This window comes from Mustela lutreola, chromosome 5, assembly GCF_030435805.1.
Source record: "Mustela lutreola isolate mMusLut2 chromosome 5, mMusLut2.pri, whole genome shotgun sequence".
Taxonomy (NCBI): Eukaryota; Metazoa; Chordata; class Mammalia; order Carnivora; family Mustelidae; genus Mustela; species Mustela lutreola.
In genome coordinates, this window is record NC_081294.1 from 127,791,069 (window position 1) to 127,815,273 (window position 24,205).

Sequence of the window (24,205 nt, forward strand, 5' to 3'; positions counted from 1 at the left end):
TTTTTATATACATATATTTTTATCCCCAGGTCTGTGAATCACCAGGTTTACACACTTCACAGCACTCACCAAATCACATACCCTCCCCAATGTCCATAATCCCACCCCCTTCTCCCCAACCCCCTCCCCCCGGCAACCCTCAGTTTGTTTTGTGAGATTAAGAGTCACTTATGGTTTGTCTCCCTCCCAATCCCATCTTGTTTCATTTAATCTTCTACCCACTTAAGCCTCCAAATGGAGAGAAAGTCTTAAGCAGGCTCCACATTCAGCATGGAACCTGACATGGGGCCTGATCTCCGGACCTTGAGATCATAACTTGAGCTGAAACCAAGAGTTGGACTCTTAACTGACTACGCCATTCAGGCACCCAGGTCGGAGTAGCTTTTTAAAAATTAATTCATTTATTTGTAGTTGAAGAATAGTTGACATACAATATTATATTGGTTTCAGGTTTATAACAGTGATTTGACAGTTATATACTTTATGAAATGCTCATGATGATAAGTATAGTTACCATCTGTCCCCATACAAAATTATTGCAGTATTATTGACTGTATTCTTTATGCTGTACTTTACATCCTAGTAACTTATATATTTTATAACTGGCTGTTTGTATTTTTTAGTTTTTGCTCCCCTGCATGGCAATGACCAGTTCTATTTATGTTTCACAACAGTCTCTGTTCTGTTTTGTTTTGTTTTTTAGATTCCAAATAAGTGAATAAGTGAAATTATATAGTATTTGTCATTCTCTATATGACTTCTTCAGTTCTCATAATACCCTCTAAGACCATCTATGTTATTGCAAATGGTACGACACCATTCTTTTTAATGACTGAGTATTATCCCATTGTATATGTATACCAAATCTTCTTTATTCATTCATCTATTAATGGGCATTTAGGTTGGTTTTTATCTTGATCCATGTAAATAATGCATATAAAGCGGGGCATTTATCTTTTTAAATAATTTTTTTCATTTCATTTGGTAAATACCCAGAAGTGGTTACTTGGTTATATGTTGTTTCTATTTTTAATCTTTTGAGGAATCTCCATACTGGTTTCCATAGTAGCTTGTTTTTTCTTCAGTCAGACTTTCTGAATCAAATATTTTTTCAGTTCCTCTAAGTTTTGGCTTATTTGTCAGTATTAAATTTCATGTTACAGATGTTTTTTAATCCCTCATTTATGTCTTGGTTATTTTGTGAGAAAGTGGAAGAAGCTAATTGTCATAAGTTCCTGGCTTGAAGGCTGTTAAACATGCTTTCAGATTTTTAATCATCGTATGATTATATTTAATAATATGCTATATTTTACTACTTTTAATTCTATAATATTTAAGTAAATATTTTATATTGATAAAATTGTATGTTAATAACCTGGAGAAGTGCCACCCTAGAAAGAAATGAAGATTCAAAAAAGTTACATGATACTGTCAATTATAGTGTGAATTAGGAAACTAGAAAGGACACTGTGGTCAATACTTAAGTAATGTCAATTCAATTCAAATGTGAATATAATATATAGTTTTAATTGGATTTATGTGTATATAAAATAAAATATTGGCAGAATTTTATGATGTGTCATTATAATAAAAGTAGCTCTTAGAGATGCATCTCTAACATATCCTTGAAATTCTAAGAATGTATACCCAGTGTATGAGAAATTACAGAAATAAATAAGGTTGGAGAGTAAGTAAAGGAGAATCTTTCTGAAACATACTGCTGCCATGTCCTCTAGCACACAAAATTGTTTTTGTAATTGTTGTTGTAATAATGACTTTTCTTTTTTCTTATTTTTAAATCTAAAATTAGCAAATAATAGGTAGCCAGAATAAGGAATCCCTGAGCAATGTATATAGGGCTTAAAGTCATCAATAACTCAAGAATTAAACCATCGCAGTGATTATCTTTTGCTTATTTGAGAAGTGTGATCTATTGCCTACTCACCATTTAGAGATGCATATATCAATATACCTCTGTCCAAATAAGATCATTTGGAAACATCTACAGGGGCACATGACTTTTTTATCCAATTTCTGTTCAATAATTAACTTTTTAAGAAAAGTACTACATAAGGAATATAGTCCCATCTGAATTTTATTTCTTTCTTTTAATTTAATTTAATTGTTTTCAGTGAATTTTATTTCTTTAAACAAACTTGCTATTGTGCCAGGTGGGGAGACATACACTTAGTATATTTTAGTGGTGCCATGCCAGTGCCTCAATGTATTTTCATAATAATATAAAGCTTGCCCCTACTAGGAAGCAATAATAAATAACAGAAGCTTTAAGTGTAATAACACTTAGAAAACAAACTTTATATAAAGATCTTTCTAAATTTATGTTTAAATTAAACTATATGTAAATTATAATATTTGTGTTAAATTTATACTTAAATTACATGTGTAATTTAAAACTTATATTTGTATTTATTTGCATATGATTATAACACAAATTTAATTTATAACATAATTATATTTACAATAATGCCATGAGTTGGGATTTATTTAAGGAAGCACTGTAGAATCCCTGGTACAGCAGTCAGTATAGTTTGTTGAGATAAAAAGGGATAATAACTTCTTATATATTAGTGTATTTAATGAAGTAAAATACACTATTTTGCAATAAATGTGATACATTGTATTTGTCTCTGACTGCCTCAAAAGTGAATACTATCACAATAAATTTTACATTTGTATTCATAAATTAATGTGTTATACACGATAGGCCTATTTTTATAGATATTATAGATATATAATATATATTTCTACATTTAGTTTGAATTTAATATTGGCAATAAAACATGATCTTGTAGTGGAAGTTGACAATAAATATTCTTTGTAGCCAACTAGATTTTGACATACAATTAAGGAGAGTCTCACAGAGTAATTTTCACATAGATCAATAACATTAGAATCTCTGCACAATTCTGCCTCTGCTGATACAAATGAAGGACTCATTTTAAATTACTTCAGCTAAAATGGGATTACTCAAGTAATGTAGGATAAAATATCTTTCTTTAGGCAGTGTTGAGGACTTCACATAAGAAAAGATAAATATTTAAGTAATAATTTAATCATGGATTTTTGGAACTTATTAAAGTTATGACACAGATGGTTTGTTATATGGAAAAGAGCTAATTTTATAACATATAAGCAAATAGATTATTGGAACTTGTTCATTTACAATCTGTTATATGTGTTTAGCTATTGCACAGTAAGTCCAACTATTTTTTTTATTATAAAACTCATCCATATATTGAAAACATCTGGAGACAAGACCTAAGGAAAGGATAGAATAGTGTCTATTCTACCAATGGCTCTGTTTCTCTATTTTTATGCCCCCATATTTTTACCAAACTCTCATCCTCTGAATCAGATTTGCCTATCTAAATTATACTTTTTCACTGAGAATCCACATTATCCCCTTTATTCATCTGAGAGGCTCAGAGGGAAAAAAGAGACAAGTCTAAAATGAAACCCTTTTAATAAGGCTGTGTGTCAAGAACCTGGGGTCATTCGTGGATAAAGTACTGTATAAAAACTATAAAAGGGGTGCTTGGGTGGTTCAGTGGGTTAGGCAGGCCTCTGCCTTTGGGTTGGGTCATGATCTCAGGGTCCTGGGATCGGGCCCCGCATTGGGCTCTCCTCTCAGTGGAGAGCCTGTTTCTCCCTCTCTCTCTCTCTGCCTGCCTCTATGCTTACTTGTGATCTCTGTCTCTGTCAAATAAATAAATAAAATATGTAAAAATATAAAATAAAGTAATACCAGATCATTTAGTAAAGACTTGCCCAGTTAAGATTTAAATTAAGTTAGGAGTTCTGACTGCAGAATCCATATCCTTAGCCACCATGCTATACAACCTCTCTGGATGACTTTTTATGTCCACTGGCTTTTTATGATGACATACTTTCTGCTTTATTAATTAGTACTGGAAAACTGAAGTTGCATTCACATTTTAGTTGCTTGCAAGAAGATTTATATTTTAATAGGCTGCACAAAAATGTTTAGTGACTGTTTCAAAGTCTGGCTGTTGAAGGGGAGAGGAAATGCTCATTTGTTTGAGCAATGAGTCTTTCTTGTTAAGACTATGGAAGTTGTGAAATCATTTTATTTTTCCTTTCTTCTGAATCTTTTCATGTGTCAGCTGTAATGCTGTTTGAATCAAAGACATTTGATTACCATCTATGTTCTTCTCTAAAACTGAATGGAGAGCTTTGTGGAAGATTGGCAGGCTTGAGTAGTGGACTATTTTGGCATTGGCAAAGTATTGCAACAGAAGAGAACTTGCAACTCTTCTGTTCTATGGTTGTCAAAGCAGAATTCAATGCCAAACTTGGCAAAGGTTCCAGAGCTTTTTGCTTCATCAATTACTGGTTCCCTGAGAAGCCCGAGCCATCTCTTTCTATTCCAAGAAGGTGTTCCCATTGGTCAACTAGTTTAAGAATCCGTAGTGGGTTGCTGTGGTATTTTCATTAGGATACGAATACCAGTCATATTTTTATCTGTAATATAAAAGACCTTAGGGAAGATACGAATTCCATTCAATCCTATTCAGAATTTGTATTATTGGAAAATGCTGCCTGAATAAATGTCACAGTCCTCCTTCCTGGGTACAGTCTCTATAATCAGATGGATAGGTCTTATTCCTGCTCCATTTGCTTGGTAACTGTGGTACTTTTGAATAAATGCCCAATAGGCTTCTTCATATGTTAAATAGGTATAAAAATAAGACCGATTTGATAGTATTTGTCTGAGGAATAATTGAGATGATTTCTATTAAGTAATAATGGCTCTTCCTGGGACATAGTCAGCATTCAATAAATATTTGCTGCCTTCATCATGATTATGATCATGGACATAAATAAGTCTAGATAAATAAAAACATTATGAGGCAGCTTTATATTTCTTTATGCATATGATAACATACAAGGAAATAGGAGGGCAGAGGAAGATTGGAATGGGGGAAAAATGTATTGATTCAAAGTAGATTGACATAATCTGGAATACAAAAGACTTGGTCATAATTTGAAATACTAAAGACAGGAAGACTTATGGCAGGATTCTTTGGAGAATTTAGTAATCCATCATATATCCTAGAGAGACCTGGATATAGATTATTAAGTTCTCTCTTTCTCTCTCTCTCTCTCTTTTTTTTTTTTTTTTTTTTTTTTTTTGAGAAACTAGATTTGCTGGGTCCAGAGTCAAAAGGAATTAGGCTTTTAGAATACAAGGTATTATGAAATATGCCCAAGAGAGTTAGAAGTCCAAAGGAAATAATTGTGAATCTATTCAAGATTGAAGCATGGCAGCTCCCCCTCAGTAAAAGGGGGCTACCAGCTTGGGAACCTCACACTGCTCACACTATTAGGAACAAGGCACAGGAAGTGTTTCTACAAAGATTTGGCTGGATTCTTCTTTTTTTAATTATAATTTTTGTGTTGTGTTATGTTAGACACCATTAGTTTTTGATGTAGAGTTCTGTGACTCATCGTTGGCTGGGTTTTTCTTATTTATCAGGGCTTAGCTGAAATGTGTCCTTCATAAGAGGCCATCCCAGACTACCTGATATTAACACCTCTCTCCCTTTCTCTTTTGTTGGTCTCATTTTCCCCTCTTTATTATACTTATCATAAATTGTAATTATTTAGGTATCATTTTTTATATAATATCCTCTAATGTCCGTGAATATAAACGCCCTATATGATCGGTTTGTTAATACATAGAGAACACTGGATATAGTGGTTTTGTACTGTAAGCCCTTAATACGAATTTGTTAAGTAAAGAGAAGAACAACAATTTACAATAACAAGGACAATAAAACTCCAGGTAATCTAATTCTACATTTGTTATAAAATAAAGGCAAAATTAAAAGGATAACCCCTCAACAATGCAACTTTTTTATGTTATTTCCTCCCTGCTTTGTGGAATTATCTCTTGGTTTAACCTGACCTGTACAAAATGTTGAGGGCAGGGAGGCAACATTTTTGCCCCATTTCTACAGCAATCATCTTGGTGATGCTTATTAATTTAAATACTTCCCATATTTCTAACATATTCTGCCTCATATTTATAACAAATTCTATAACTGAAGTTCATCATAGAAAGCTCTGTGAGATTGTAAGCACCATCTTCCTAAGCTATATAAACTTTTTTAGTTCAGATACCTTTATGATAAATTACATTGTCTGCACTTTCCTGTATTTCATGAGACTTCCAAAGAACTTCCAATAACTTCTAAAGAAAAGATAATGATTTAGGATTGATTATCCACAGGGTCCCTTGAATAGCACATTGTTTGTAATTAATTCCTTTTCAGAAAAAAAAAAATCTCTAATAGATTAAGAAGACCTGTTTACCACATTCTATTCCTAGCCATTGTAGGAATTAGAAAGATTTTTTGGGGGGAACATCAAATAAGAAAATGTATAAAGTAAAGGCTCTATAAACATACTATCAACATGTGTATCTGAATGGTGAAAAAAGCTTCCTTCCTTGAAGAAATAATCACTGTGTTCATTCTCTTTTGTAGACTCATAGCAGTTAAATGTAGCAACTTTAAGAAAATGTCTTTTATTTCAATATGGTAAGGAATTCTTGCTAGAGTAAGGTGATGTGTATTTACAAACTTGAGATTTCTACACAGATAGATTGAAGAGAAGCAGTAATTTTCAAATTCACAACAAGCATAGAATTTAAGCTATTTTCAAAATGTTCGTTTAAAGGGAAAATAATTGCTTTTGAAATAGTTATCAAGTAATAAGTCTTTTTTATTTTCTCCATTATTTTAGAAGCTGATATAAAGAGACATAGTACTCTCAGGAGAGCGCGTTTTGATTCCAGGTTTTTTTTTCAATTTATTTTTTATTTATTTTCAGCATAACAGTATTCATTATTTTTGCACCACACCCAGTGCTCCATGCAATCCGTGCCCTCTATAATACCCACCACCTGGTACCCCGGCCTCCCACCCCCCGCCCCTTCAAAATCCTCAAATTCTTTTTCAGAGTCCATAGTCTCTCATGGTTCCCTTCCCCTTCCAGTTTCTCGCAACTCCCTTCTCCTCTCTCACTCCCCATGTTCTCCATGCTGGTTTTGATTCCATTGTGCTTGATTAGCAGCTGGTATTACAATGAGTCCAAGTTACGTGAAGGGCCTAGAGAATGTACTCTATGAGGTGTCACCTCCTAGAGAAAGTACACAATAGCTAAGGGGAATATTTCATTCTTTTGAGTCTAAACAAATGTGGAGAAGTTACTATGCGTGACAAGAATCCAGGAGAAGACAGAGAACTGAAAGGAAACAGAAGGTCCTTAGAAGTGAGAAAATAATTTTTGTTATTAAACAGTTCATTCTAAGTTAGTTACTCAGGACTGGATCTGATATAGTAGGTCTTATATATATTTGAAATATTTTCCATACCCAAGTAAGTCTAAATATGGACATATGTGTATAAATATGTTAAAAACACACACACACTATTCTTATAAAGGATCGGTCTTCAATACTTATAAAATACAGAATTAGTCTATGAGAAATGCAAAATTGTAAAAGATCATAAATATGGATAAGTAAAAAATCTTTGACAAAAATTAATTTGCACATTTCAGCCTTTTGAAGAACTCTAAGTATTATTACATATTCAAAAAAAAAAAAAAGTTACAGAGTCAGTGTTAAGAAATAGTTGAGTTCCTGGAACTTCGACCTGAGCTAGTTTGTAATGTGTGCTTCAGTGACTTCAGTGGTAACATGAATACAGTGATCCCTATATTAAAGGTCTGTTGTGTCAAGGGATAGTTTATGCAAAGGGTACCTGTCTTAGTTCTTTCAGATTCTATGACAGAATATCAAGGACTGGATGTCTTATAAACAACAGAAATTTATGTCTCACAATTGTGGAGATGGGAATTCCAAGATCATGGTGCTTGTAGATTTAGTGTCTCAATAAAGTCCAGCTTCCTGGTTCATAGAAGGCTGTCTTCTCACTGTGTCCTCACATAGTAGAAGGAGACAATGAGTTCTTCCAGTCCCCTTTATAAGAGCACTAATGCCTCATGATCAAATAATTCACCTCCCAAAGGCTGTACCTCCAAACACCATTACATTGGGAATTAGATTTCAACAGATAAATTTTTTGGCAGGGGAAGACACGAACACAAGGGTTATAACAATGCCCAACAGAAAAACAGCTGATTGAGGATACTCAGAAAATTTTTGTGTCCTTTCCCTGCCTCATTAAGAATGCCACTCTAAAATATAAGCATTTTAATGGTATGTGTTTTTTAAGTGCATTGCTTTTCATGATCTAAAATACAGAAGAAAAGAGCTAAGTAAAAAAGGAAGAAAAAATAGTTCACATATTTGTGGCTATCTCTCTGAGCCAAATGGTTTGACCAAGCAGTTTATGATTGTGAGAGTATGTTCAGTTGATGGCACCAGTGTGCTGATACTAGTCAATATTTTGTTGATTAAGCAGGTTACATGTGCCCTAAAGGGCACTTGATACTTGTTGTTAAAGTTTAGAAGTCCAGTTTCTATTTTTCCTCCATGATAAACCATTTTTTTTTATGAGCGAGTTGATCACCCAAAAGTAGTTTTGATATTTGCTTCCAATAATAACTTCATAATAGCTTATGAACATAGAAAGTTGAGATCTCAACAGGTTGCACTATCTAGTACATAAGAGACTTTGATTTAGAAGATGAGTATTGACGGGTAGCCAACCTAGGTTTTCGAGAAATTTAATACATGAGAAATACCTGGTTTTTAAGAGCATTGACAACTTAAATGCCCACCAAAAATGAATGAATTTTAAAGTGTCCTCTTGAGTACTGTGTTTGAATGAACTCACCCATAGAATATGACTTGGTAGTTCTAAATGCTGGAGAGCATCACTAAACTGTTCATATAGCTAGCAAGCTTTTTATCTGTTGCTTAATTCTCCCTCTAGGTTACAATAATAAAATCACATCCATATATATAGACCATTTATGTTCCTATTTTCTATAAAACACAAATAATCAAATAAACTATTTATTAGTTTGGTAACAGACTATGAATAGACAGGATTCTAGAACATAACCCAATTTCATATAGTTTAGAATTTCTAGTCATGTTAAACAGCTCTTGAAGATGTTAAGCAGCTTGGATTATTCATTAATAAAGTCTTGTTTAAAGGACTACAAGTCAGAATGGCCAATGATGTCATATTTTTAAAAATTCATTTTATAGGTTAAGCAGCTTGGATTATTCATTAATAAATTCTTGTTTAAAGGACTACAAGTATGAATGGTCAATGATGTCATATTTTTAAAAATTCATTTTATAGGTGAAATTATATAGAATAAAAATAATAGTGATAAGTATGACTTGTAAATTTGTCATATTCCATAGTGCTCAGTTTTTTGTGGATATTATTCATGTGGCATTCAACATTTACCTTTAAGATCTAGAGGGTACTATTACTGTTTTTTTAAGTGAAACTTAAGCTTAGATCATGAAATTAATTTGCCTAAGTTTTAGAATCATTAAGTGCAGAACTGTATGTAAACTTAATTCCAATGCCTACAGATTCTCAGGATTGATAGTGCTTGCTTCTCCTAATGAATATCTTCATATTCTTTACCTCTCCCACTCTTACTGGCATGAAAACAGATAACTAAATAACTCCTATAGTCATATCTTGAATTAGGTTACTTCTAAATGTCTCTGTGATTAGAGCCATATCCTTCTGATTTTTGAGAGTATATCGTTTTTTTGACCTTGAGACATTTGTGTTAATTGCCATGAGAACATTTTTTGACAGTAAAATCAATAATACTCTGAAAAGTTTTTAAATGATAGTAGAAGGAATGCTATCAATATAACATTTACAAAAACAGGAAAAGACTACTTCTTATTTATAATCTAGAAAGTTGTCTCTGCTCTGGAAGATTAAAACACTGTTGTAGGAATTAAGAATTAAGTGAGCTTTAAGAAGATTTATGGAAAAGTAAATTAGGTTTCTATTTTAGTTTGTACCAGTTAAGGTTCTATGAACAATGCAAGTAACATCTCAATAAGTAATTATGATGGAACTTTGTAGGCTAAAGGTGTTTTCTATAAACAGTGTGTTGAGATCAATTAGCATCCCTAATGAAATATATAGAGCAACTCTAAATGACATAAATTGAAATGTGCAAAAGCAAGGGAATGTAAATTTTCTAGGAGGGATTTACTGCATTTACTTTGGAAGCATACCAAAGCTTTCACCTCCTGTGAGCAACATCTGAAATCATGTCAGATAGAATCCAATTAGATATATTGTCTATAATTGGGTTTTTCTTTATTAAAAGGGCTTTAGAAGAATGAATATACACAGTATAAATAATATATACATATATAGCTAATAATGATAATAGTTAATAAATATGTAATGTATAATATATACAATATATATAATCATGATAATAGTTAACTAAATAATGTACAGTTAAATTTTCTACTAGAGTAGCCTGTGCCAACATTTACATTAAAGAACCAATTAGAAAATAAGAATGAATACTGGAACAGAATGAAGGTGAGGAAGAAGGTGGAAATATTTGTGTAAAAATGTCCACAAATTTTTAATAGGAGCAATTAAGACAGAAATTGCTGAGAGTCCAGATCTACCTGTATAAGAAAACTCAGGGTTATTTATTTCTCCCCTTCATGCATTTTGTAAGATAAAGAGTTCAGATCTATGATCCATTGATGAAATACCATATACCAAATGTTTTTATAAAATCACAATAGTTAGTTCTTAGTTTTAGAACTATGGCAATACACAATACACCATACAAAGGCCTTTAAGGGACAGGGTGAAGAAGGAGAAGTAAGAGGAGAAGGGGGAGAGGGAAAGAATGAGAGAAATCAGGGAAATGAGACAAGTCAGGGAAATAAAATTTTTCTTTAATTCAGTTATATTCTCTTATTTACTATTATCTCTTCACATTAAAAACATGTTGTATTTATTTCAGAATAGTCACAAGTCCCAATGCCTCATCATTTTTCCCTTTAGTTACTCCTTATTGCCTGTGGCACAACCCAGTGCCCCAAGCTAATTTGGTGTTATTTCTGGTCATGCTCCTCTTGTCTTCTATAAGCATCTTAAGCTATTCCTTTCCCCCCCTCTTGTTCCATTCATTCTTTCATTGTAATGTTATAGCCATGAGTTTTCCTCATGTACTCTAATGTGACAATTTAAGATTTTAAATTATTCTTTATGAATACCAGTTATAAATAAGAAGACAAAAGAAACCATACATAACATTTTGCAACATTTATAAAAGGCTGAACGTCACTATCTCTAATATATTAAATGATTTTTTTCATAGAAGTAGAAAAATTAAAACAAAAAACAATCTAGGAGAAAAAAAGTGGTCTGATGATAGGGGGATAATTATCCAGGAAATACATAAAAATATTTAACCTGTGTAATAAGTAAAGAAAAAGAAAACCATGATAATGCTATATCACTTTTATCTTTAAAGCTGTAAATCAAGGAGTGCCTGGGTGGCTCAGTTGGTTAAACCTCTGCCTTTGGCTCCAGTCATGATTTTGGAGTCCTAGGATCAAGCCCTGTGTCAGGCTCCCTGCTCAGCAGGGAGTCTGCTTCTCCCTCTGACCACTGCCCAACCCATGCTCTCTCTCTCTTTCTAAAGTAAATAAATAAATTTTATTAAAAAAGGAACTGTAAATAAAAAACTTTCATATTTAATTGAACAATTTGTCCTTTAGGAAGCAATTTCAAAGAAATTAATAGAAATAAAGACCTTTATTGCATACTACTTTTAATAGTGAAACTGAAGCCTTTCTAAATATGCCAGAATAGGAATGTGGTTAATTATGCTAATAGATCTAGGTATAGATATATAAATGAATGACAGAATGGCTTTATTAGGTAATAGAATTGCAAGGTTTTTTTTTTTTTATTCTTATGTTTAAGTTTTAAAGTATATATGTAAGATCTTATTGGATAGACCACTTTATTCAGATACAGTGCCCTTCTTCATCTCTTCTTACACGCATGGTTTTAAAATCTAGTTTGTCTGATAAGTATTGCTATTCTGGTTTTCTTTTGATGTCCATTTCCCTGATAAATGTTTCGCCATCTGAGTTCCTTGTTGGCAGCATATAGATAAGTCTTGGTATGTGTTATCCATTCTCATACCCTATGTCTTTTGATTAGAGCATTTAGTCCATTTATAATTGGAGTACTTAACTGATAAATATGTATTTAGTGCCATTTTATTACTTCTTTTGTCATTGTTTCTGGACATTTTCTCTGTTACTCTCTAGTATTTATTGCTTTTGGTCTTTCCTTCCCACTCAGGGTCCCCTTAATATTTCTTGGAGCTGGTTTAGTGGTCAAATTCTTTCAGTTTTTGTCTGCTGGGAAACTCTTTATCTCTCCTTCTATTCTGAATGATAGTCTTGCTGGGTATGTATTCTTGGCCGAGATTTTTCCCATTCAACATGTTAAAGGAGATGCAGCAATTGTAAATATTTATGTGCCCAATTTGGAATCACCCAAATATATAATACAATAAGGGACATAAAGGAACTCATTGATAATAATACAATAATAGTAGGGGTCCTTAACACCCCACATATATCAATGGACAGATCATCTAAGCAGAAAATCAACAAGGAAACAGTGGTTTTGAATGGAATACTTGACCAGATGGACTTAACAGATATATTCAGAATGTTTCATCCTAAAGCAGCAGAGTTCTTTTCATGTTTACATGGTACATTCTCCAGAATAGATCACATACTAGGTCACAAATTAGGCCTCAGTAAGATAAGTGTTGGTAAATGTGTGTGTAGAAGCTAATAGAAATAGCTGCACTGTTAACTCACTAAAGGTATCCTGTATATAATGTGTTAAAAATATAAAATACATATGTAGTGATACGAGACTGTTAAACTTTTTATCAGTTTATTTGCCAATGTGTACATATTTTTTATAAATATCATTACTCATTCTTTCAAATTTTTCTTTGTAGTTCCTCTCTGCTCATTTTAACCCACTAATGTGTATAAATAATTTTATCAATTTTAGCTGTCTTTGCCATTCCTCTTCATAACATGCACGTGCACAGCTGTACTTTGGTTCCATAAGGACAAACTCCCCTCAAAGTAGGTTAATCAATGAGGAAATATATAGGATCATGTAATTGCTAAGTTCAAAGGTGGACATGGAACCCTTTGAACTAGAATTAGGCTTATAGCATGGAATATTATGCCTCTTGATTCTAGGGATTTCTCTTCCATTTACTAACAATGATGAGTGCTAAAATTTCTGGCGTCTGTGGGCATTGATGCCTGTAATTTGAATAACAGGTTTTATTAAAATTGTGTGCATTTTCAGAAAAAAAAAAGAAATTAGAGACAAAAAGTAGATATTAACAAAACTAAGAGCAGTTTTTTAAAAGATAAAAAGTTGACAAACCTTTAGCATAGATGAGAGAGAGAATACTCACATAAAGAAAATCAGAAATGAAAGAGAAGACTATATCTGATGCCACAGAAATACAGAGGATCATGAGAAATGAAGAACAGTTCTATCACAACAAATTAGAGAACTTAAAAGGTATGGATAAATTTCTAGAACCACGGCTATACAACTTACCAAGGCTGACTAATGAATAGAAAATCTGGACAGACAAATTACAAGTAAAGAGATGGAATCAGTAATCAAAAATTTCCCAACAAAGAAAATCTTTAACCAGGTGGTTTCACTGGTGAATTCTACCAAACATTTAGAAATGAATTAATGTGTTAGTCCTCACAGTCTTCCTTCAAAAAAAGAAGAGAGGAAACACTCCAAACCAATTTTATGAGGCCAGCATTAGCCTGATAGCAAAGCCATATATGAATGCTACACAAAAGATAAAACTATACACCAATATTTCTGATGAAATTAAATGTAAAAATTCCCAAATATATTAACAAATTAAATTCAGCACAACATTAGAAGGAGCTAACACCATCATCAAGCAAAATTTGCCCGTGGGATACAAAGATGGTTCAGCACATGCAAATCACTAAATATGGTACACCACAATTAAAAGAATGAAAGATAAAAAATCATGATTATATCAATAACTGCACAAAAGCATTTGACAAAATACAACACACTTTTGTGATTAAAAAAACACTCAACAAACTGGGTATAGAAACAATATATCTCAACATTATAAAGGCCAATATGACAAGTCCACTGCTAACAACATATGTAGTGATGAGAAGTTAAAAGATTTTCTTCTAAGATCAGGAACAAGAAATGTACTCACTGTCACCACTCCTCTTCATCATAGTACTAGAGCCAGAGCACTTAGGCAATAAAGAAAATAAAATGCATTCAAATAGTACAGGAAAAAGTAAACTTGTCTTTGTCAATAATATGGTATTATATGTAGAGAATCCTAAATAATCCACCAAAAAATTATAAGAACTAATGAATAAGTTCAATAAAGTTGCATAATATAGAATCAATTTAAGAAAATAGTTTGTGATTCTATAAACGAACAATGAAATATCTGAAAAAGAAATCAACACCTCATCCACAAGAGCATAACAATATAATACTTAGAAATAAATTTAAGGAAATGAAAGATCTATGCACTAAAAACTACAAGAGTTGATAAAAGAAATTGAAGATTATATAGACAAATGGAAAGAGATCCTGTGTTTATGGATCAGAAGAATTAATATTTATTGTTAAACTGCCATATTACCCAAAGACATCTGTATATTTAGTGTAATCCTTATCAAAATTCTAGTGGCATGTTTCACAGAAATAGACAAAAGTGATTTTAAACTTTGTATGGAAGTATGAAAGATTCCAAGGAGTCAAAGCAACCCTGAGAAAAAACAAAGCTGGAGACATCACGCTTCCTGATTTCAAACTATATGACAAAGCTATAGTAATCAAAACAATGTAGTACTGTATGAAAAGTAGGCACATAGACCAGTGAAATGGAATAAAGAGCCCAGAAATAAATTTTCCTTATGTGGTCAACTAATATGTGACAAGAGACTCAATGAGAAAGGATAGTCTCTTCAATAAATGGGCCCATGTAAACTGGGTAGCTCTGAAGAAAAATGAAACTGGATCTCTTTTTTATACTGTTCATAAAAGTGAACTTGAAATGGATTAAAGACTTAAACATAAGTTCTGAAACCTTAAAGTTCCTGTAATAAAATATAAGGCAAAAGTTCATTGACATTGGTCTTGACATGGATTTTTTGGCAAAAGCAACAAAAGCAAAATGTAGTAAGTGGGATTACAGCAAACTAAAAAGTTTCTGGAGAGTTAAGTAATAAAATAAAAAGGCAACTTCTGGAATAGGAGAAAAAAATTGCAAAGCATGTATATGATAAGGAGTTAATATTCAAAATATGTTAAGAGCTCACACAACTGAATAGAAAACAAAAACAACCTAATTAAAAAATGGGCAGAGGAACAGAATAGGTATTTTTCCAAAGAAGATTCTCAAATGGACAACAGGTACATGAAAAGGTATTCACCATCACTAATCATCAGGGAAATGCAAATCAAAGCCACAGTGAGATATCATTTCACATCTGTTAGGATTACTATTATCAAAAACCCAAAAGATAACAGATATTGGTTAGGATATGGAAGAAAGGGAACCCTTGTATATTGCTGGTAGTAATGGAAATTGGGGCAGCCACTATGGAAAATAGTATGGATAGGCATAGGAGTGGACAGCTTGGTATAGGGATCCTCTGGCTTGCAGAGGGACAGAATGTTCCCCTGACTGGAGTCTATTTGGAAGCAAGTATATTGCCTCTCCAAGAACAAAAACCCTGTGGGTACTGTTGAGGGGGACAGAGGGGACAGAGTCATGGTAGAGGGCAGATAACCTGGTCGCTGTTGTTCACTGTGCTTCCCCATAGACTCCAGCAACTGATGCAGGTGTACAACTTTTTTCTGGGGGGAAAAAAAAAAAACACAGCACCAGACACAGGTACTCCTCCAGAGGAGGGGAGCAGGTCTGTGCCTTGTTCGATCCTTTAAGATTCAGAGTTTCGAATCCCAGTGGCACTCCAGGTATAAAAGAGGAGACCTGTGGCACTGGGCGCGTTAATGGCCCCAGGCATAGACAGGTGAGGGTAGGGATCTGACAGCCCTGGCACACAGAAAGAGAGATTGTTTGCTTTTCTCTGGGGCCTCCTGGAATAGTGGTTGCAGCAAATTCCCCTCCACAGGGATGAGAGGGTAGGGTGATGCCATCCCCCACCCCTCTCCAACCAGTACTGTGGGACCTCAGTGAGTGACACATTGCCCCTAGTGGAGGCAGGATCTGCTTGCACCAAACCCTGCCCCACTGGACCCTAGAAGTGCATGGTTACTAGTGCAGTTCTGACTGTGAGCCAGCTGCAGTGGGTCTCTCCCCCAGAATTCCATCACAGGCATCCTGCATGCACCAAGTCTGCTAATCATAGAGGCTCCAAAGTGTCAGTTTCAATTATGGTGGAAATTGGACCAGGCTTTATATATATTTTTTTCTCCTTTAGAATGAGGCTTATAGTTTTTTTTTTTTTTTTAAGATTTTATTTATTTATTTGACAGACAGAGATCACAAGTAGGCAGAGAGGCAGGCACAGAGAGAGGAGGAAGCAGGCTCCCCGCCGAGCAGAGAGCCCGATGCGGGGCTCGATCCCAGGACCCTGGGATCATGACCTGAGCCGAAGACAGAGGCTTGAAACCACTGAGCCACCCAGGTGCCCCTATCGATTTTGTTTGTTCATTTCCTTTTCTCTCTCTCTCTCTTTTTTTAAGATCCTCCTCCTCCTCCTCCTCTTCATTCCAAGCTTATTCTAACAAACAAATCAAAGCACATCTAGTTAAAGGTCCAAACACTGCTCACTATAAGAAAGGAGGAACTGTGCAGAGAATTGAATCTGTGGGAGAGAGCAGCCAAAATACAACAGCAGAGTGCACACAACATACACCAGAAACATTTTCTGAAGCACCAGGTGCTGGACAGTATATGGCCCTTTTTTAATACAGCATTACTCTTAGGAGCAAGAAGCATGCAAAGTGACAAGATGGAAGGACTCTTCCCAAAAGAAAAATCAAGAAGAAATCACAGCCAGGGATTTGCTTAATACAGATATAAGCAATAGATCTGAACAAGAATTTAGCACAATAGTCATAATAATACTAGCCAGTCTTGAAAGAAGCAAGTAGAAGATGTCAGAGAAACTCTTGCTATAGAGACAAAAGACCTAAAAGCTAGTCAGGCTGAAGTAAAAAGTACTATTACTGATATACAAAACTGATAAGATCTAATTACAATGAGGACAGAAGCAGCAGAATAATGAATAGGTGATATTGAAGATAAAATTATGGGAAATAGTGAAGCTGAAAAGAAGAAGGAAAGAAAACTATTAGATCACCAAGGTAGACTTAGGGAACCCAGAGATTCCATAAAGCCTAAAGCCTTATAATATTCATATCATAAAGGTCCCAGAAGAAGAAGAGCAGGGGAAAAAAATGCAAAATTTATAGCTGAGAATTTCCCTAATTTGAGGAGAGAAGCAGGCATACAAGTCTAGGAGCACCGAGAGCGCCCCTCAAAATCAACAAAAATAGGTCAAACCTAGACATATCATCATGAAACTCGTCATATACAAAGATAAAGAAAATTCTGAAAGCTTCTGGAAACAAAATGTCCTTAAACTACGAGGAGAGACACATAAGGTGAGCAGCAAACCAGTACACAGAAACGTGGCAGCCAGAAGAGAATTGTATATTCAACATGCTAATTGGGAAGATATGCAGCCAAGAATACTTCTTCATCCAGCAAGACTATCATCTAGAATAGAAGGAGACTGAAGAGTTTCCAAGACAAGGAAAAACTAAAGAAGTTCATGAACTCTAAACCAACTCTGCAGGAAATGTTAAAGTGGACCATTTGAGCAGAAAAGAGAGACAAAAAGCATCAAAGACCAGAAAGGAACAGAGACAATCTGCAGGAACAGTGACTTTGCAGGTAATACAATGGCACTGAATTTGTATCTATCAATAATTAGTCTGAATGTAAGTGAACTAAATGCTCCAATGAAGAGACACAGTGTATCAGAATGAATTAAAAAACAAGACCCATCAATATTCTGCTTACAGGGGACTCATTTTAGACACAAAGATGCCTCTAGATTGAAAGTAAGGAGGTGGAGAACAATTTATCATGCAAATGGACATCAAAAGAAAGCCAGAGTAGCCATACTTATATCAGACAAACTAGATTTTAAACTAAAGACTTTCATAAGAGTAGAAGAAGGGCAGTATATCATGTAAACAAAAGATCAACAAAGAAACAATGGCTTTGAATGCACAGTGGACCAGATGGGCTTAACAGCTATATTCAGAGAATTTCATCCTAAAGCAGCAGAATACATGTTCTTTTTGAAGGCACATAGAACATTCTCCAGAATAAATCACACAAGGGATCACAAATCAGGCCACAACTGGTACAAAAAAGTTTGAGATCATACAGTGCATATTTTCAGACCATAGCACTATGAAACTTGAAGTCAACCACAAGAAAAAAATTTGAAAGACCACAAATACATGGAGGTTAAAGAACATCCTACTAAAGAATGATTTGTTTAACCAGGAAATAAAAGAAGAAATTGAAGAAATACATGGAAGCAAATGAAAATGGATGCCACCAAGGCAGTCAGAAGAGAGAAGTATATAGCAATGCAGACCTTTCTTGAGAAGCAAAAAAATATCTCAAAGATATAACCTGATCTTACACCTAAAGTAGCTGGAAAAATAACATCAAATAAAGCCTATAACCGGCAGAAGAAGGGAAATAATAAAGGTAAGGGCATAGAGACCCTAGGTGGCACAGTTGTTTAAGTGTCCAACTTTTGGTTTCAGCTCAGGTCATGATTCTGGGATCAAGCCCTACATCTGGTTCCATGCCTAGCTTGGAGTCTGGTTGAGATTCTCTCTCCTCCCTCTGCCCCTCCCACTCATGCTGTTACTCTCTCTCTCAAATAAGTACATCTTTAAAAAAAGAGGAGAAATAAATGAGAAAAAACTCAAAACAAGAACAGCAAAAACAAACAAACAAAAAACAGTAGAATAAGTCAACGGAACTAGCAGCTGGATCTTTGAAAGAAGTATCAGAATTGATAAATGCCTAGCTAGACTTACCAAAAGAAAAGAGAAAGGTCCAAAATAAATAAAATCAGGAACGAAACAGGAGAGATCACAATCAACACTGCAGAAATACAAACAATTATAAGACAATATTATGAGCAATTATATGCCAGCAAGTTGGGCAATCTGGAAGAAATGAATAAATTCCTGGAAACATATAAATAATCAAAACTGAAACAAGAAGAAATAGACAATTTGAACAGACCCATAACCAGCAAAGAAACTGCATGAATAATCAAAAGTCTGCCAACAAACAAGAGTCCAGAGCTGGATGGGTTCTCAGGGGAATTCTATGAAGTATTTAGAAAAGAATTAATACCTATTCTCTGAGACTGTTCCAAAAAATAGAAATGGAAGGAAAACTTGCAATGAAGAACAATGAAATTCTGAGTCTGGCATTACCTTGATTCCCAAACCAAACAGAGATTCCAGTAAAAAAGGAGAATTACAGAACACTATCCCTGATGAACCTGGATGTAAAAATTCTCAACAAGGTACTAGCTAATCAAATCCAAGAGTACATTTAAAGAATTATTTGCTAGATCAAGTGGGTTTATTTCTGGGCTTGCAGGGGTGTCCAGTATCTGCAAATCAATCAATGTGAAATATCACATTAATAAAAAGAAAATATTAGAATGATATGACCCTCTCAATAGATGCAGAAAAAGCAATTGACAAAATACAGCATCCTTTCTTGATAAAAGCCGTCATGAAAGTATCATAGAGGCCATGTATGAAAGACCCACAACTTAATACCATCCTCAATGGGGAACAACTGAGAGCTTAGGAAAAACTAGAAGGTTAAGAACATGATAGGGATGTCTACTCTCAGTACTCTTGTTCAGTATTGGAAATCCTAGCCTCGGCAATCAGATAACAAAAAGAAACAAAAGGCATCCAAATCAGCAAAGAAGTCAAACTTTCACTCTTCGAAGATAACATAATAAATAAAACCTGAAGGATTCCACTAAAAATTTGCTAGAACTCAAGCATGAATTCAGCAAAATTGTAGGATACAAAATCAATGTACGGGAATCTGTTACATTTCTATACACCAATAATGAAGCAACACAAAAGAGAAATGAAGGAATCAATCCCATTTACACTTGCACCAAAAACCATAAGACAACTTGAAATAAACCTAATCAAAGAGGTAAAAGATGGGTACTTCACAAACTGGAGAACACTAATGACAGAAATTGAAGACAAAAAGAAATGGAAAAACATTATATGCTCAGGGATTGGAAGAACAAATAGTGTTAAAATGTCTATGCTGCCCCAAATAATCTGTGCATTCAATGTAATCCTGATCAAAATAAAACCAGCATTTTTTAGAGAACTAGAACAAAAAGTCCTCAAATATGTATGGAACCAGAAAAGACCTCAAATAGTCAAAGTAATTTTGAGAAAAAGTAAAGTGGGAGGCATTACAGTCCCAGCATTCAAGTTATATTACAAATCTGTAATCATCAAGAAAGTATGATACTGGCAGAAAAATAGACACATAGATCAAAGGAACAGAATAGAGAACCCAGAAATGGATCCATAACTGTATGGTTAACTAATCTTTGACAAAACAGGAAGGAATATCCAATGGATAAAAGATATTCTCTTCAACAAATGGTATTGGGAAACTGGATAGCTGCATGTAGGAGAATGAAACTGCACCACTGCCTTACACCATACACAAAAATAAATTCAAAATGGATGAAAGATCTTAATGTTAGGAAACCATCAAAATCCTAGAGGAGAAATCGGCAGCAACCTCTCTGACCTTGGCCACAGCAGCTTCTTACCTGATACATCTCTAGAGGCAAGAGAAACAAAAGCAAAAATGAACTATTAGGACCTCGTCAAGATGAAAAGTTTCTGCATAGTGAAATAAACAATCAATAAAACTAAATTGACATAAAGGGAGAAGGTATTTGGGAAAGACATATTGGATAAAGGGCTATTATCGAGAATCTATAAAGAACTCCTCAAACTCAAATTCCAAAAATAAAATATCCAGTTAAGAAGTTGGTAGAAGGGGTGCCTAAATGGCTCAGTGGGGTAAGCCTTTGTTTCAGCTCAGGTCATGATCTCAGGGTCCTGGGATGGAGCCCTGCATAGGGTTCTCTGCTCAGCGGGGAGCCTGCTTCCCTTCTATTTTTGCCTGCTGCTCTGCCTACTTGTGATCTCTCTCATTCTGTCAAATAAATAAATAAAATCTTAAAAAAAAAAAAAAAAAGCTTGTAGGAGACACGAACAGACATTTCTGCAAAGAAGACCCACAAATGGCTAATAGAAACATGAAAAAATGCTCAACATCACTCATAATCATGGAAGTACAAATCAAAACCACAATGAGATACCACCTCACACCTATCAGAATGGCTAAAATTAACAACTTGGGAAACAACAGATGTTGTCAAGAATGCTGAGAAAGGGGAACCCTCTTGCAAACTGGGAATGCAAAGTGATACAGCCACTCTGGAAAACAGTATGGAATAGATTCCTCTAAAAGTTAAAAATGGAACTACCCTAGACCCAGCAATTACACTATTAGGTATATATTAAAAGGATACAAAAATAGTTATTTGAAGAGGCACATGCACCCCAGTGCTTATAGCAGCACTATCAACAATAGCCAAATTATGGTAATAGCCCAAATGCCCATCAACTGATGAATGGATAAGAAGATGTGCCTTTTCTCTCTCTCCCCCTCCGTGTGTGTGTGTGTGTGTGTGTGTGTGTGTGTGTGAATGCATGTATATATATGTGTGTGTATAATATATTCTATTCTAGATATACAATATATATTCTATTTAGTCAACTATTAAAAAGAATGAAATCTTGACGTGTGTAATGACATGGATGGAACTAGAGTATATAAAACATAGGGAAATACTAATATTAAGTGAAATAAGTCAGAGAAATACAAATACCATACGATTTCACTCATGTGGAATTTAAGAAACAAAACAGATAAACATAGGGGAAGAGAAGGAAAAATAAAATAGAGTAAACACAGAGAGGGAGGCAAACCATGAGAGACTCTTAACTATAGAGAACAAACTGAAGGTTGCTGGAGGGGAGGGGAGTGGGAGAATGGAGTAAAAAGATGATGGGCATTAAGAAGGGCACTTGTGATGAGCATTGGGTGTTATATTTAAGTGATGAATCACCTAAATTTTACTCCTGAAATCAATACTACACTATGAAGATATGGAAATAATACTACACTATGTTAACTAACTTGAATTTAAATAAAAATAAGTTTTTAAAAATAGTGTAGGATTTTCACAAAGATTAAAAAAAATAAAATTACTTCATGATACATCAATCCCACTTCTGGATATATATAGAAAGGAAATGAAATCAAGATCTTAAAGAAATATCTGCACTAATTTGTTCCTTAAAATAGTATCACAACAGCCAAGATATGAGACCTATAAACAACCTAAGTATATATACAAAGCAATATTATTCAGCCAAAGAAGGAAATCCTGTAATTTGTGACAACATAAATACATCTTGAGGGCATTATGCCAAGTGAAATAAATCAGAGAAAGAAAATTATTTTGTGATATCACTTATATGTGGAATCTAAAAGACCCAGACTCTTAGAAACAGAGAGTAGAATGGTGTTTACCAGAGGCTGGATGGGGTGAGGTCTGAATGGTAGCAGTGTGAGAGAAAAGGTTGAAAGTTCTAAGCATCCATTTATAAGATGAATAAGTTTTGTGGATCTAATGTACAACATGGTGATTATACTTAATAATAGTGAATTATATAATCAAAAGTTGCTAAGAGAGTAGACCTTAAGTGTTTTCACCACAGAAAAAGAATCGGTAATTATTATGATGTGAGGGGAATGTTACCCAAAGCTAAGTTGGTAATCATTTTTCAATATACAAGTGTATCAAATCAGCATGTTGTACACCTTGAATTTATACTGTTTAATGTCAGTTATATCTCAGTAAACCAGGAAAAAAAAAGTCTGCATTTTCAATTCCAGGTAAAAGATTTTAATTGGTTCTGTTAGGTCATATAAATTGAGTGCTTTGATTCACTACAATGGGTTTAGTAACTCCTTTCTGACAGAGGAGGCATAGCATTAATTCATAGCCTTGCCAGAGGGAAGGATCTGTTCCACTAATAATGTAAATGAATTTGCAGAAATTCAAGCAAAAGTATGGCTATTTTCCAGTACACAAGTGTTCTAAATCTTAATCCAAATTTATTTTCTGCTTAAATTGTTTTTTTGTCAGTCCTCCTTTATCCAATTTACACCATACTTTCTCTAAGTTGTTTAAATTCTATACACACACACACATTAATCAAATGATAATTTTGATTATTCAATGATTTTTTTGATTATTCAATGATTTTTTTTTCAATTCTTCATATGATATGTTTTCCTTCTGGATTTTTATGTATTTTTATTTTGAGAAATGGCAAATTTCTCCACATCTTGTTTAGGTCTTTGCATATTGATTATGCACCTATATTTCAGCAAAATCACTAACTTGATACTAACATTGGCTAGACATACTGCTTTTTTGTGGGCAAACTACTTTTATTAAAATCAAAAGATTTTAGAGATTGTAGGGACAAATACCCATCATTCAGCTTTTTCTTTTACACAGTTGAGCTATGCTTGGTGCCACCAACAGTGCTTCTCTGAAGTTGTCTCCATGCACACTAGGCATCAGATATTTGAGGTTCTTTCTTTTTTCTTTTTTTAGCTGAATAGTGTATTGACATTAGTTATTACTGGAGTATAATAAACTGAACATTCAAACACTTACCTAAAGGGCCCTTTGGATTGTACCTCATCTACTCTCTTATTCTCTACCAATGTTCACTTCATACTCTGGGAAAATCAGGGTGTTATTCATACCACATACTTAATGAAACTTGCATATGCAGTGAGTTGAGTTGTTGTCTTACGTCATATTTATGTTATTATGAGAAACACCTGTACAGACAGCCTC

At 34.1% G+C, this 24,205-nt stretch overlaps 1 long non-coding RNA gene across 1 annotated transcript in view; it reads left to right on the top strand.

Annotated features, from left to right (window-relative positions):
• The window catches only part of LOC131832510 (uncharacterized), a 121,313-nt gene extending 104,423 nt beyond the window's left edge, over positions 1-16,890 (top strand). The window contains exon 3 of the long non-coding RNA XR_009354078.1: positions 16,833-16,890. This is a non-coding gene — a long non-coding RNA (uncharacterized LOC131832510). The remainder of the gene's footprint in view (positions 1-16,832) is intronic.
• The last annotated feature ends 7,315 nt before the right edge of the window (positions 16,891-24,205 follow it).